Below are 15,011 nucleotides of genomic sequence, written 5' to 3'. Positions count from 1 at the left end.
ACCATTCTAATGGTTTATAACATTTCAGAAATATATAAGAAAATTTACAAACCTTTTATTGTAGACATTAATTTTAAAAAACCCAACCAAATTTCTGCATATCACATTCTTTAAACAGAGGTTGTATGGCATCAAAATGCACCATATGGTTAATTGTACATTCTTATAATGTTTGCAATATTTTAAAATAGTTTATAAAGTATATGTATAAAATATTAATCATATAGGCCTATACTTTATAGATAATATTAACATAGACGACATAGTTTATGAAATTTCATACATTTTCTTTTTGTAGTTTTTCAAGTTTAAACATCAACAATTCAAATAAAATATTGTTTACTAAAGAAGGTGGGGAAGGTTCAATTATATAATATAATTATAAAAAGGAGGTCAGGTTAGGTCATAGGGCTTGACGTGCACATTCAGAACAAGCTGTTGTAGCGCACACCTGTCATGGGCGCAGGTGTCGACTTTCATCGGCCCTTCCGTCTAGGACAGGAAAGGATTTGGGGTGTCTGGGAGAGGGGTTCGGCCGCACTAGTATGTGCAAGGAAGCACACGCATCCTGACCAGGATCAGTAGCGGGCGAGGGTTGGTTTTGGTGCTATTAAATGTGCAAGTGTCCCGTAGGATTAAAGTAAAAAAAAAAAAAAATGTTGCGTAATTTCTCGAAGGTAATTTTGACGCATAATTTAGAATGGTTCATCAAAACTAAAAATGAAGGTAATAGGTTGATTTGACTTAGTTGACGAGATGTAGCTTTAAAAAGTAGTCGTTAAAGCCAGCGCCGGATTCAGGCTATATTTGGGGTTGGACAGGAAAAGGGCACATGGACCAACTCTTGAAAAGGGAAACTCAATAAAATCCAGAAAATAGGAGGCATTTAAAATTTAGAGGTGAGGATTCCCTACCCTCCCCCCTTCCCTCCCCCGTCTGATTTAAAGCGATCGCCTGAACTGATCGTGATCTATGATGAGGGTGAGAGAGAGAGAGAGAGAGAGAGAGAGAGAGAGAGAGAGAGAGAGAGAGAGAGAGAGAGTGTGTGTATGCGTGTTTTTGTGTGTGTGTGTGTGTGTGTGTGTGTGTGTGTGACAAACAAAGTTAATAAAATAAAAGGAATAACAGTAGTCCAAAACGTCATTATCATTTTTGGGGCGTGTCTTAAGATGTACCACGCTAAATCTCATTAGTAAAAGGTAGTGGTTATCTGTATTCCACTCTTTGCCGCTTTTGTCAAATCGTCTTTACATTCCACATTTCACGGACATCGTTGACCTTTGAGTGAAGTCAGTTTTGTGGGTCACTGTTTGACCCAGGTTCTGTGAATGTCATTCATATTCTCGTTCCTGACGTTATTCAATTACCTTCTTCTCTACATCTCCAAGGTTACCATTACACAATTCAGTTGTGTGTTGTACATTTGACAAATATCGACTTCGTGAATATTAAAATCCGATAATGCATAGTTCTTTGCAATATTATTTTCGAAACACACGGAGGCTGGAATTTTAGGTTTAAATAGATTTAGTTGCATGTGTTTACTTAAGACAAAAACATGCCTTGTAAATTCGGCCCCCAGTGTTTGTCTTTTAACGTAAGCATCCAAAATCATTTCTTATTTTCACAAGTGAGGATCCAGGGGGGTGGTGGTGCTGAGGGTGTGCACCCCACCTCAACCCTGATTTTGAAGTTTCCTAAAAACAAAACGTTGAACACCTTTCGGAATACTGTAAGTTGCAACGTTTAAATAAGGCACCTCCAATATCCATGGAGTACAGGGGCGTAGGCTAGGACCCCCCCCCCCCCCCCCCCCCGCTGAAGCAAATGGTCCGCTTTCAGAACTAAAACATACAGGTTTATGCATATGTAGTTTCTGGAGGTGCAAAAACAAAATAGAAAAAGGTCCACTTGGTTCATATTCGACCCCCCCCCCCCCCCCCCCCCCAGGTCCAGATCACGCTATGCCCCCGGAGTAGATGCAACATTTAGAAAGGGCACGTCCAGTATTTAACAAGTACATGCACTAATTAATATGTATAGGCCCATGGGCGTATGGGGACTCTTTGATTTAGGGGGGCTGGAGGGGTTGATTTGCCCGAAATTTTACCCAGATAACATTTGCCCGAATTTCCCCCACTGTTTTCCCCGAATTGCCATCCCCCCCCCCCCCGCCCCCGGGTCGTACGCCCATGTATAGGCCTATATAAATACATGTACTTTCTACATGGTAATCTCCCTAATAACTATATAGCTCACCAAGGTATTAATTGCATGTTGCTTTATATTCATCTGCTTAACAGTGCATTTTTCGAAGCACTACGAATTTCGGAGGTTGGAGAAGTGAGACCCCCAGGACCTTTCCCTTGGATTGTTGTTATGGTATTATTTCGCTGTCCCTCCTGTAGCTTCTAAAGGTTGGCGAAACAAATTAGCGGAATGTACGTTGGCGCGCTTAAAGATGGTGTTACACATTTTTAGTAGAATATCCATCAAATGTTTCTAAACATAGCCTATTTGCATCTCAATTTCGTTTGTTGTTGGAACTAAAACAAAAACAAAACCAAGCTTTGAATGGCACTTCGATAATTTCCGTACATTACGGACGATGCCGGAAACAATTATGACGTCAACAATACGATGACGTTTTAATATTGTTATGGACGTCGAAGTTGCTCTACGTACTTTTCCTGGATTTAGCTTAAATTTAGAACTATATGAACGGTATCGCTACTTGGCGTCTATGAGCATATTTAACGTGTACATGAAAGCTATTAAATTACTTGATAGACATTTATAATATAGTGAAGATAGCGAAGATGCACCAATAGTTACGTGTTATTTCCAAAATGTTCTACAGTGTGGATATCACCAAGACAGGTCAGTCTATTTATTATATTACGGTATATTAATTAGTGAAATATCTGAAATATTTGTTATAGATTATTTGTTAGTAGGAAGGAAGGAACTGATTTATTTAACGACAAACTCAACACATTTTATTTACGGTTATATGGCGTCAGACAAATGGTTAAGGACCACACATATATTGAAGGAGGAAAAACGCTGTCGTCACTTCATGGCTACAGTTTTTGATTAGCAGCAAGGGATCTTTTATATGCACCATCCCATAGACAGGATAGCACATACCACGGCCTTTGATGTACCAATCGTGGTGCACTGGTTGGAGCGAGAAATAGCCAAATGGGCCCACTGACCAGGGCCGTAGCTAGGATTTTTTGTTTGGGGGGGGGGGGGGGGGTGGAACTCAGTAGTTAATAGTCTAAAACTCCTCAAACGGTTAAGAAGAATATTTTCCTTAAGTTTCTATAATGCTAGCTACGGCCCTGCTGACGGGGATCGATCCCAAACCGACGGCGCATCAAGCGAACGCTCTACCACTGGGCTACGTCTCGCCCCTTTGTTAGTGGGATAAAAGTAATATCAGTTATTAGTAATTCGAAGATACCGTATAGATGGCAGTATAGGATTATTAACATTTTACAAGGGCACCTCGGGCACAGCGGAAGCAAGTAGACATTGGGGGTGGGGTGTGGGTGTGTGTGACTGATATCGTGGGCGCAAAGCAACGTTTTTTGGGGTGTTCGGGGGTACGCTCCTCCTTAACATTTTGAAAAGTAGATGTCTGAAATGCAATTTCCTGCATTCTACAAGTACAATTCATCTCTGCCCGCCTGCTCCACCGTGCCTGCACCTACAGCATTCAAGGTGCAGATCTGCTATGTTTTAGAAGAGTAATTAATTTAGTCCTACAGCAGCCACAAGTAACCAAAATGCATTATTTATTACGGAAATCATCCCTAGAAACACCAACCTGACCAACAGTTTAAGTCTTCCACTCAAGTGCGGCACAGTGTAAAACAAATAGTTGTGCGGCTCGAGGTTGCCAGACTCTCCTTTCAAATTCACCTGTTAAGGATATTTTGACAGATACAACAAACATAACCCACCAAAAAAAAAAAGAAGAGGTAATACGGCCCTGTTTCCACAAAACACAAACATATTTTGTTTATGTTCTCTTGCATTTTTCTGGGCACTTTGAAATTCCGGAGGGGAGTGCGCACACCCAGCACCCTCCCCTTGGATCGCGCCTGTTTCATCAAATATTCAAAATTCTTTAATCACGTGTGCGATATCTATAATATAACCAAGTTAGTTTGAGGTTGAATTATGACTAGTTTGAGTTTATAGAAACCAACATGTAAACACATTTCTATATAACAAACCTCGTTGTTTAAAGGGGCAGACCCTAGTTTCAGCCCGTGAAAATGAACACTAAGTTTGGTTAATCTACAAACCTGTAAACTATTTGGATAAAGTTACATTTGAGTGAAACATGAGTCTGTGACTTTGAAAAGGTGAAATATCCTCTAGAAATAGACTAAAACTCGACTCATAACTGTTACTTGTCAGACGCACGTACAGTTTTAAAAATATGAGAAATGCATTTTGTGATATTAAAAAAACCAGGAAGACCAAAAACACTTCGAATGTACGGAAACTGATCATCTAAACCATCAAATCTAAGTAAAGTATGATTCCTGTTATCAAAAACGGCTATAATAGTCAAAAATATGCCTTAGTGCTTAAAAACTAGGGCATATCTCTTTAAGTTGAGCTATTACTTCCGCTCCCCATCACTCCCCTGAGATTGGCTCAAGGGGAGTAATTGTTAGCTCCCCTTAGCATGTGAATTGTTATGGTATCAATATGGTAATATCTTAATGGCTCCCGTAATGTAAGTTACAGAGTAATTAATACCTCTCCTCAGTTATTTTCACATCGAGATCTGACTTATTTTTTCTTTGGGGGGTGGGGGGGGGGGGGGGGGGTGATGGTTGGTTTTTATACATAGCTACGTACGTATTCCTGCGCGCCTGCATAAATACACACGCACGCACGCACGCACGCACGTACGTACGTACGTACACACTATACACAAATTACTTTAAACTTGTAAAGATGAGGTCACACGGAAAGGTGATATTTTTAGATCTGTGAATGGTGATTTTGAAAAGGAAAAGTAAAGTAAAATTTGTTTTATTTAACGACGCCACTAGAGCACATTGATTTTTTATCTTATCATCGGCTATTGGACGTCAAACATATGGTCTTTCTGACACTGTTTTTAGAGGAAAACCGCTGTCGTCACATAGGCTACTCTTTTACGACAGGCAGCACGGGATCTTTTATTTGCGCTTCCCACAGACAGGATAGCACAGACCATGGCCTTTGTTGAACCAGTTATGGATCACTGGTCGGTGCAAGTGGTTTACACCTACCCACTGAGCCTTGCGGAGCACTCACTCAGGGTTTGGAGTCTTAATCTGGATTAAAAATCCCATGCCTCGACTGGGATCCGAACCCAGTACCTACCAGCCTGTAGACCGATGGCCTAACCACGACGCTACCGAGGCCGGTTCTTTTGAAAAGGAAGTAGAAATATCCTGTATGTAAATCCTCGTTGAACGTGACACGTTTGAATACATTGAGTAATATCTGCTGATCAAAGACATGCTTTGTGTTTGAAACTCGGCTGGTAAGGTACAGGGAAACAAGACACACACACACACACACACACCACACACAGACACACACAGGAGAGGAGTACAGACACACATCATACAGAGAGAGAGAGACGGAGAGAGAGAGAGAGAGAGAGAGGAAGAGAGAGAGAGAGAGAGAGAGAGAGAGAGAGAGAGAAAAGGGGAGGAGAGAGAGACAGACAGACAGAGAGAGAGAGGGTGGGGGACAGAGATGAAGGAAATGTTTTATTTAAAGACGCACTCAACGCATTTTATTTACGGTTATATGGCGTCAGACATATGGTTATGGAATACACAGATATTGAGAGAGGAAACCCGCTGTTGCCACTTCATGGGCTACTCTTTTCGATTGTGGAGCACTAGCTGGAACAAGAAATCGCCCAATGGGTCCACCGACGAGGATCGATCCTAGACCGACCGCATTTCAAGCGAACGCTTTACCACTGGGCCACAGGACGCCCCACAGACAGAGAGAGAGAGAGAGAGAGAGAGAGAGAGAGAGAGAGAGAGAGAGAGAGAGAGAGAGAGAGAGAGAGAGAGAGGAGAGAGAGAGAGAGAGAGAGAGAGAGAGAGAAATATATATATATATATATATATATATATATATATATATATATATATATATATATATAACACAAGGGCTTTAGGTTGCATCAAAGTCGAGGCGATAAACGCTGTGCCCCAAATAATCACGAACAAATTAAGTACAAACATGATGACCTCAAAATATTTCAATTCAAAATTACTAAAATGTTAAGTTTAATTAGATCAAATATTTTTTAAATAGTAACAGATTCAAAATTGTAAGTGAAAAATAATGTGATAGCAAACGCTAAGTGATATTTTATCTACGTTAATTTTATTATACGGCACGGCAGTAGCCTATTCACGGAGAATGAGAATGGAAGAAATCAGAATATCGATTTCCTTATGGGGGGAGGGGGCACCGTTTAAGGGCAGTCTACGAGCAAGACGGTGGCCACATCGACCACCTTCTCAAGATTTATAGCCAGTTAATATGGTTCAGTTCTTGGTATCCCTGTTTGGCGGACATATCTTCAACTTGTCTTGACCCAATTCCTGACATGCGCGAAAGGCCGGAACTAAACCGCACAGGTTACACCGTGTCCAACAAACTGAAACATTTCTAACCTTATAACAACAAAAGCAAACAGGAATGTTTGCGCAGACGGCTAAAATCGAAAGAGTGACGTCGTGTTGGGCCGGTGTTAAGTCATCTTCAAATGTCTGACAAACGAGCCTTACAGACAGATAAAGGTTTTCACTAATCCAGAATTAACATTTCATACGAAACAAATTCTCATTTCAAGGTGCCGTTAGCTAGACCCGCAATGTGGAGAATCCGATGGTCTCTGAAAATTAGCACCAACTTAAACACTTGAAGTTTCCTACGTGCTTCTGTCTGTGCAAGCTTTATACCCCCCCCACCCCCCCCCCCCCCCCCAAAAAAAAAAGAAAAAAAAAAAAAAAACCCACAAAAAACCCCCAAACCCAAACAAACCCACAAAAAACAACAAACAAACAAACAAACAAACACAAACACAACCCCCCCCCCACCACATAAAACCCAATGAAACAAAAAAACAAACAAAAAAAAAAGCTGCGAAAGAAAGAACGAAAGAAAGAAGGAAAACCCATGAAACCCCCCCCCCAAAAAAAAAAAACCCCACCCTATATATTCATTCTGAAGGCAACGTACCGCTGCAACTAATACTCCACTTCTAACTGGTGTATATGAAAGGCCGTGGTATGCACTGTCCTGTCTGGTAAAAATAATTTATTAGCAATCCCTTGATAATTATATGAGTAGTACCAAATTTATAGTGTTGTTTCTCAGATAAGAGTAAAAGCGTGTTTCTTCCCTCATGCTGTTGACAGTGTCTGTGTGTTTTCATTCATAAATCCTTGTTTGCAGCTATATTTATTTTGTTCCTGTTATGTAAATAGTCATAGCCTACTGTCACACGCGTTTAATAGACTATTCAAATCCCTGTATAATAGGACTATTCAAATATCGGAATTCTTCTTCCTCTTTCTCTTGGGATGTGGTGTGTGGTTTCAGTCGGTGTTTAATAAAGGCGGTTATCTTCTCGCATGATCTCCTGAACTGATGCGCCATCGGTCTAGGGGGTTCGATCGCCCCGCCCCCCGCGACAAACCCGCCCCCCCCCCCCCACCCCCCCCGACGGTGGGCGCATTGGGCGGTTTATCATCCAAGCCAATGCACACCGATTTTATATATGGCCGTGTTATTCTGAGGGGAGAGACGATTGCTTATAATGGCCAGTGCTAATAAGAACCTAATGTTAATGCAGGAATGTTCATGTCCTGAGAACTTACTTGTGTTACTAAAGCTAAATGTCGACAATCCAGTAGCCAATGATAATGATTAACTTATGCACATATCATTTAATCGTATAAGATTTGCGTCTCTCAATTATTTTGTGTTCACGTAGAGTCCATACAGATGGTGGATATATCGTAGACATTGGGGGTGGGGTGGCAATTGCCCCCTCACCCCAGTGTAGCTGCGGAGGAAACAAATTCATGCAATCTGATAAATCGATTCGGGCCATATACCATGCGTATCCAGTATGTTCCCTCATTTCACCAACCGCAAAATTTATTTGTAATCGAAAAGAGTAGCCCATACCCTAGTGGGCTTAGCGTTTAACTCTCTTATATCTGTTGGCATTAATGCATTGAATCATGTTTCTTGCATTTTGTTTATTAATCGGAGCAAAACCCAGCCTGCCCCTACTAAAAAATGTGTTTGAGTGCCGTCGTTAAATAAACACATTTCATGACTGACTGACTCCCTCCTCTCTCTCTCTCTCTCCTCTCTCTCTCCTCTCGTCGCTCTCTCTCTTCTCTCTCTCCCTCTCTCTGTGTGTGTGTGGTGTGTCTTATTCTATGTCGTGTCTGTATATGTATATAATATGTATATATATAATCATATATATTATAATCTCTATATATATAAATACCCTGGGGGCATATGGTCCTTTATTAACTCTCTCTCTTAGGAAAATCCTTTTCTCCACTTTCTTGTTACAAAGTCATGTTAATTTAAATTTGTTCTTTGTTCTCAATACAAGCAAATATTGGTCGATCATAGTTTTAATATTTCTCTGATATATTATGTTTAAACAAATGCCAAATATATTATATTGGTAAGCCATACACTAAACAACTTTACTAAGTATCTGGCAGTCCATTCATTGTTTGAACTGCTGCCAAATCTATGTAATACACTGCAAGAGAATATCCTGAGTTTACTACTATTGTAACATGTTTCTGATAAATAGTTAAAGTTTGTTTTGTTTAACGACACCACTAGAGCACATTAATTAATTATTAGGAAATAAAATAATATAGGAAATACAAACATTAGGACGACCAAAAACACGTTGGATAAATAGACACTGATATTTTAAAGAAAACAATGTATTTAATATGTATTCCATTGGGGGAAAATAAGGGGACACATGATATTTGAGACCAAATTTAGTTCCCTAATTATTATACCTGTATAAAGCACAGAGATGTAATGTGGTACTGAACGTCAGTAACCTGTCGACCTGCCTGCCAGTAACATGGATCAAAGTAAAGTTTGTTTTATTTAACGACGCCGCTAGAGCACATTGATTTTTTATCTTATCATCGGCTATTGGACGTCAAACATATGGTCATTCTGACACTGTTTTTAGAGGAAACCCGCTGTCGCCACATAGGCTACTCTTTTTACGACAGGCAGCAAGGGATCTTTTATTTGCGCTTCCCACAGGCAGGATAGCACAAACCATGGCCTTTGTTGAACCAGTTATGGATCACTGGTCGGTGCAAGTGGTTTACACCTACCCATTGAGCCTTGCGGAGCACTCACTCAGGGTTTGAAGTCGGTATCTCGATTAAAAATCCCATGCCTCGACTGGGATCCGAACCCAGTACCTACCAGCCTGTAGACCGATGGCCTGCCACGACGCCACCGAGGCCGGTGTAACATGGATCACGTCCTTACACTGTGCTGAAGGTTTTAGTTGTAGTCCATATTTGTTGTTATTAATATTATGCATTTCCTTTTTTTCAAACAAACAAAACAGAAAAACAACAAAATTAAACAAAACAAAACAAACAAAACAATTTTTTTTTAATTTAAAACAAAATAAAACAACAACAAAAAAATAATATTTAGCCCTACCCCAGACAGGATAGTATATACCACGGCCTTTGTTACACCAGTTGTGGAGCACTGGCTGGAACGAGAAATAACCCAACGGGTCCACCGACGGGGATCGATCCTAGATCGACCGCGCATCAAGCGAACGCTTTACCACTGGGCTACGTCCCGCCCCCAAATGCAATTCGGATACATGTACTTATAGTCCGTCCCACGGGGATCGCACTTTTTTCATACTATGTGGGCCTAATTTACTACAAGTTATTTATTTTCGAGCCGATTGATTTGTAAATTGCACACACAAAATATTTTTCTTTGTTATTTCCAAAACAATTTTCCTTTTCTTCTTACGTGAAACCAAACTGAAATTATTCACACAAAAAGAAACAAAATAAACATTTTAATAGAATGATGGGACGGACTATAGATATTCACTATTATTCCGCGAGATATGCAAATGAGTTTGTAGCGCGAATGTATCTGTTATCGTGGCACGGCGACGGCCGAGTGCTGACGAGCCACGGGCAACAGCTCGCTATCTAGTCCGCCTCCAGTCACGGCAAGGACGTCGGCTTATCAAGATGACTTTTAGTTTCATATGCCAATGAGGTAACAAGGTCACTGACACCAAACTGACCTACATACAATCACTGTTAATGACTCCTAAATGACATAAGTACTTTATTGGTATGTCGGTTCATAAAAGTGATTTATAACAAAAAGACATCACTCCTGATGACAAAGAAGAAACTTAAAAAAATTGGTTCCATAACGTTAAAAGGTTTTAATGTTTAGCTTACAGTAATTAACAGTTTGACGTCACATTAATTAGGGTGCTTGATTACCTGGCACGATAAAGAGACAAAATAAAGGACGATTTTTAGTCTCTGACGTTGCCAGCCTTCGGAGGGGAAGTAAACTATTATATATAAACTGTATTGTTGTTATTACTATAACGTCCACTAGTTGCACTCTTATTACGGGCAGTGCAAGATACGTAACTCCTAGGGGTAGTGGTGGTCCTCCAAGGGACAATCACCTGACAGTGGATCATGGAAGCAATCACGACTTTGCCAAACATCCTTTTGACTTTGCCTTGTGCAGATATACGATTGTGTTCATGGCCGTACCCTCCGGGGGGCAGGGGTTTAATGTGTATAGTGTTTCATTTGTTTATAAAAAGTAGTGCCCCCCCCCCCCCCCCCCCCCCCCCCCCCCTAGGATTTTGATCAGGGTACGGCCCTGGTGTTATCGGAATACTTACTGTTTTTGATTACAATATTTATTTGTTGCATACATATGCGATCTGTACTGTTTGTATTGTACTCAAACTCGACCCGGACCCGAGTAGGCCTACCCGACACTAATTCCGTAACATAATTCCAGCGTTCCACATATTCCCATAGCCCTGTTATGTAACCGGCTGCAAACACATGGCAAACTGACGTAACAAACAAATAAACACATTATATAACAGTGCTCTTCCTTGCATGGGTACACGAGTACTGTGAACGGACTCGAGCCTGACTAGACTCGTCCCATGCCTGCGTACTCGATTACTCGTGGATACCCTAGTGAACGATAGAACCTCTAGGGGTGCACGAGATACACGCATACCTATTGTTCTAGGAAATTCTAGCCGAACTATCAAGTAGTGTACTCATGTTCTTTTTGTTCGGACTATCTGGAATATATTTCATTTGTGTTTGTGTTAATAAATACACACACACACACACACACACACACACACACACACACACAACACACAGATATATATAATATATACATATATATATATATATATATATATATATATATATTTAAAGGGACAGACCCTAGTTTCAACCCCGTGAAAATTAACACTAAGTTTAGTTAATCTAAAAACCTGTAACACATTTGGAAAAAGTTACAATTGAGTGAAACACGAGTCTGTGACTTTGAAATAGTGAAATACTCTCTAAAAATAGACTAAAATCGACTCCATAACTGTTACGTCTCAGACGCACATGCGTTTTTTAAAATATGAGAAATGTTTTTTTTTATATTAAAAATACCAGGATGACCAAAAACACTTCGAATGTACGGAAAGGCATAATTTAAACAATAAAATCTAAGTAAAGTATTATTTCAGTTATCAAAAACGGCTCTAATAGTAAAAAGCATATGCCTTAGTGTTTAAAAACTAGGGTATGTTCCTTTAAATAGGAGCCTCCTTTAAAAGCCTTCTTTAAACATGGATGTTTTCATGCAGTATGGTTTGACCTTTTTTTTAATTTTCCTGATGAAGCCTGAAAAGGCAAAACTTTGAATTAAAGAAGGATATATGACATTTAAAGGAGTCTTCTCACTTGTTCTTATTAATATATATGTATACGTACATACACACACACGAGAGAGAGAGAGAGAGAGAGAGAGAGAGAGAGAGAGAGAGAGAGAGAGAGAGAGAGAGAGAGAGAGAGAGAGAGAGAGAGAGAGAGAGAGAGAGAGAGAGAGAGAGAGAGAGAGAGATTATGTAAGAACTATCCATGTTGAAGTTGAAATAACATAACCCAACCAACTACAGACGTTATGCTTATTTATATTTTGAAGACCCAAGCTACAAATGTTCTTGTTAACAATCTGTTAGAAAAGGAATGGGCTATGAGGATTTGGTGTCAAATCTATATACTCCGTTACTATCTGTCATAACAGTCAGAGAAATAGTTTATGATGCATGTTGAAACAAAATTATGTATGTCTTGGTTTTATTATTTTTATATGGGAAGTCAAAGCTGATATTATATGGGTGAGTGTGCAGTAGGTTTGAATCCTGCCAGTTAACACTTTGTGTTTTTAAATATTTTGTCAACCTTTCTGCTTGTCCATTGTTGTGGAGCCAGCCTCGGTGGCGTCGTGGTAGGCCATCGGTCTACAGGCTGGTAGATACTGGGTTCGGATCCCAGTCGAGGCATGGGATGTTTAATCCAAATACCGACTCCAAACCCCGAGTGAGTGCTCCGCAAGGCTCAATGGGTAGGTGTAAACCACTTGCACCGACCAGTGATCCATAACTGGTTCAACAAAGGCCATGCTTTGTGCAATCCTGTCTGTGGGAAGCGCAAATAAAAGATCCCTTGCTGCTCATCGGAAAGAGTAGCCCATGTAGTGGCGACAGCGGGTTTCCTCTCAAAATCTGTGTGGTCCTTAACCATATGTCTGACGCCATATAACCGTAAATAAAATGTGTCAAGTTCGTCGTTAAATAAAACATTTCTTTCTTTTCTTTTCTATTGTTGTGGATGTCCCGGTGCCTGAGCGATTAAAGGGACATTCCTGAGTTTTCTGCATTGTAAGATGTTTCCGACTAATAAAATATTTCTACGATTAAACTTACATATTAAACATATTTTCTTGTTTAGAATATCAGCGTCTGTATATTCAATGTGTTTCTGGTCGTCTTAATATTTGTAAGAAGCCCAAACTGGATTTTGTCTTCAAATAATTTCGTACGTACAAAAAAATAATTTTTAGAAAATAAAATGAAATTCAACCTAGTACTAATATTATAACGATCAGAAACACGTTTAATATACAGCTACTAATATTGTATGCAGAAAAATATATTTTATATGCAATTACAGTCGTCAAAACGTCTCTGTCGATAACATCTTGAAAATTGCAGAAAACTCAGGAATGTCCCTTTAAGGCCCTGGGGATTGTAACTCGAAACATTCGTTAATATTTTGGTGTTACATGTTCGCTACGAAAGCACTTCGTATGAAATATTTTATTTGTATAACCCGAAACACACGTAGCTTTGGCATAAAGCATACGTAAAGCTAGAGGAACACGACTGTAACTCGAAAGACTTACAGACTTACGACAAGGGGATTCCCTTGTTGCCACCAATGAGATAAATCGAAAATACCTCTAACACGCACTGACAACAGACGGGTGGATGTAATTTAGTGGTAGAGTGCTCGCTGGGTCGACGCAGAATCAATCGCCCTCGATGTACTTGAATATTTTTATTCCAAATTAGTGCCCCACGACTAATTGAATGACTGTGGTATATACTGTCTCGTATCTATGGCAAAATGCATATACAAACCGCATGGTTACTTTTGTGTGGCAGCAGGGGCCCAACGGGTCCCCCTCGCTCCCCCTCTCGCGCCCTGAAGTGTCGAAATAACCATGCTTGACATCAAATAGTAGTAGTTTATTAAATGTGTTGAGGTGTCGTTAAATAAATTATAAATCACGTAATTAACTTAAGACTGTAATTACAGATGCAGAAGCATACAGCAACTGCGATCAGTGCATTTTTCTAAGATCATCGTCTGACATCGCACACAATTTAGTAATGCTTGGCCTGTATAATATAATGATCTAGTTAACATTGGGGTTAGCAGACCAACATCAAGGACAGAAGTTAACGTCCGGACATGAAGGCCCTTTTAAAGGCCATTACAAACAGTTATTGTAAGGACTTTCAAAGAGACTCCAGTAAGGTGCCTCCCACCAATCTACAGTGCCCCTCTCAGGACATTCTCAAAACGATCCCCTAACGGCCGAGTCCTTTTAAGGACTAAAAGAGGGCACTTATAGATGGCAAACCACCACAGCCTCCATGAAGGCAAGGTTCTAGCAACGAGCTGGCATTCGACCTAAGTCAAAACAAACAAACTAGCTTCATTTTAATTTCGGTGAAGCGTTCTAAATTAGGCGTTCAAATTACAGTCACGAAATTACATAACAGTTCCTATTTGACTATAATTCAACGGGATAGTTTCAAATTCAATAGTACCAAAACTACCACCTTCGTCAGCTTCCGATCCCGGTTGGCCTGATTGTGCTCCCTTGCACATGCCAGCGCGGACGATCCCCTCTACTACCCACCCCAACCCTTTCCTGCCCTGGACGGAGGAGCCGGCGAGAGCTAACACCTGCGCTCATGTCAGCTTTTTCTGAACGTTAAATCATATTACCTATCTGATTATGGTCAGAGTTATACCATCGCTCGCCTTTTTAATCATACAAACTAATGCCCCTGAGCCCCATTCCACGAAGCGATCTTAGCGCTACGATTCCCTAAGTGCATAATGTAGCTAAGTGCTTCTGTCTGTGCAAACGTAAAAGAAAAGAAAACACAACAAAAACAAACCTCTGGAAAAAGAGAAGAAAGAAAGAAAGAAAGAAAAAAAAAAACTAAAGAAAGAAGGAAAACCCACGAAACAAAATACAATAGTTCATATTGTAGACGA

The sequence above is a fragment of the Gigantopelta aegis genome, chromosome 9 (genome assembly GCF_016097555.1).
Source record: "Gigantopelta aegis isolate Gae_Host chromosome 9, Gae_host_genome, whole genome shotgun sequence".
Classification (NCBI taxonomy): domain Eukaryota; kingdom Metazoa; phylum Mollusca; class Gastropoda; order Neomphalida; family Peltospiridae; genus Gigantopelta; species Gigantopelta aegis.
Note: the sequence above shows the minus strand (reverse complement) of the source record.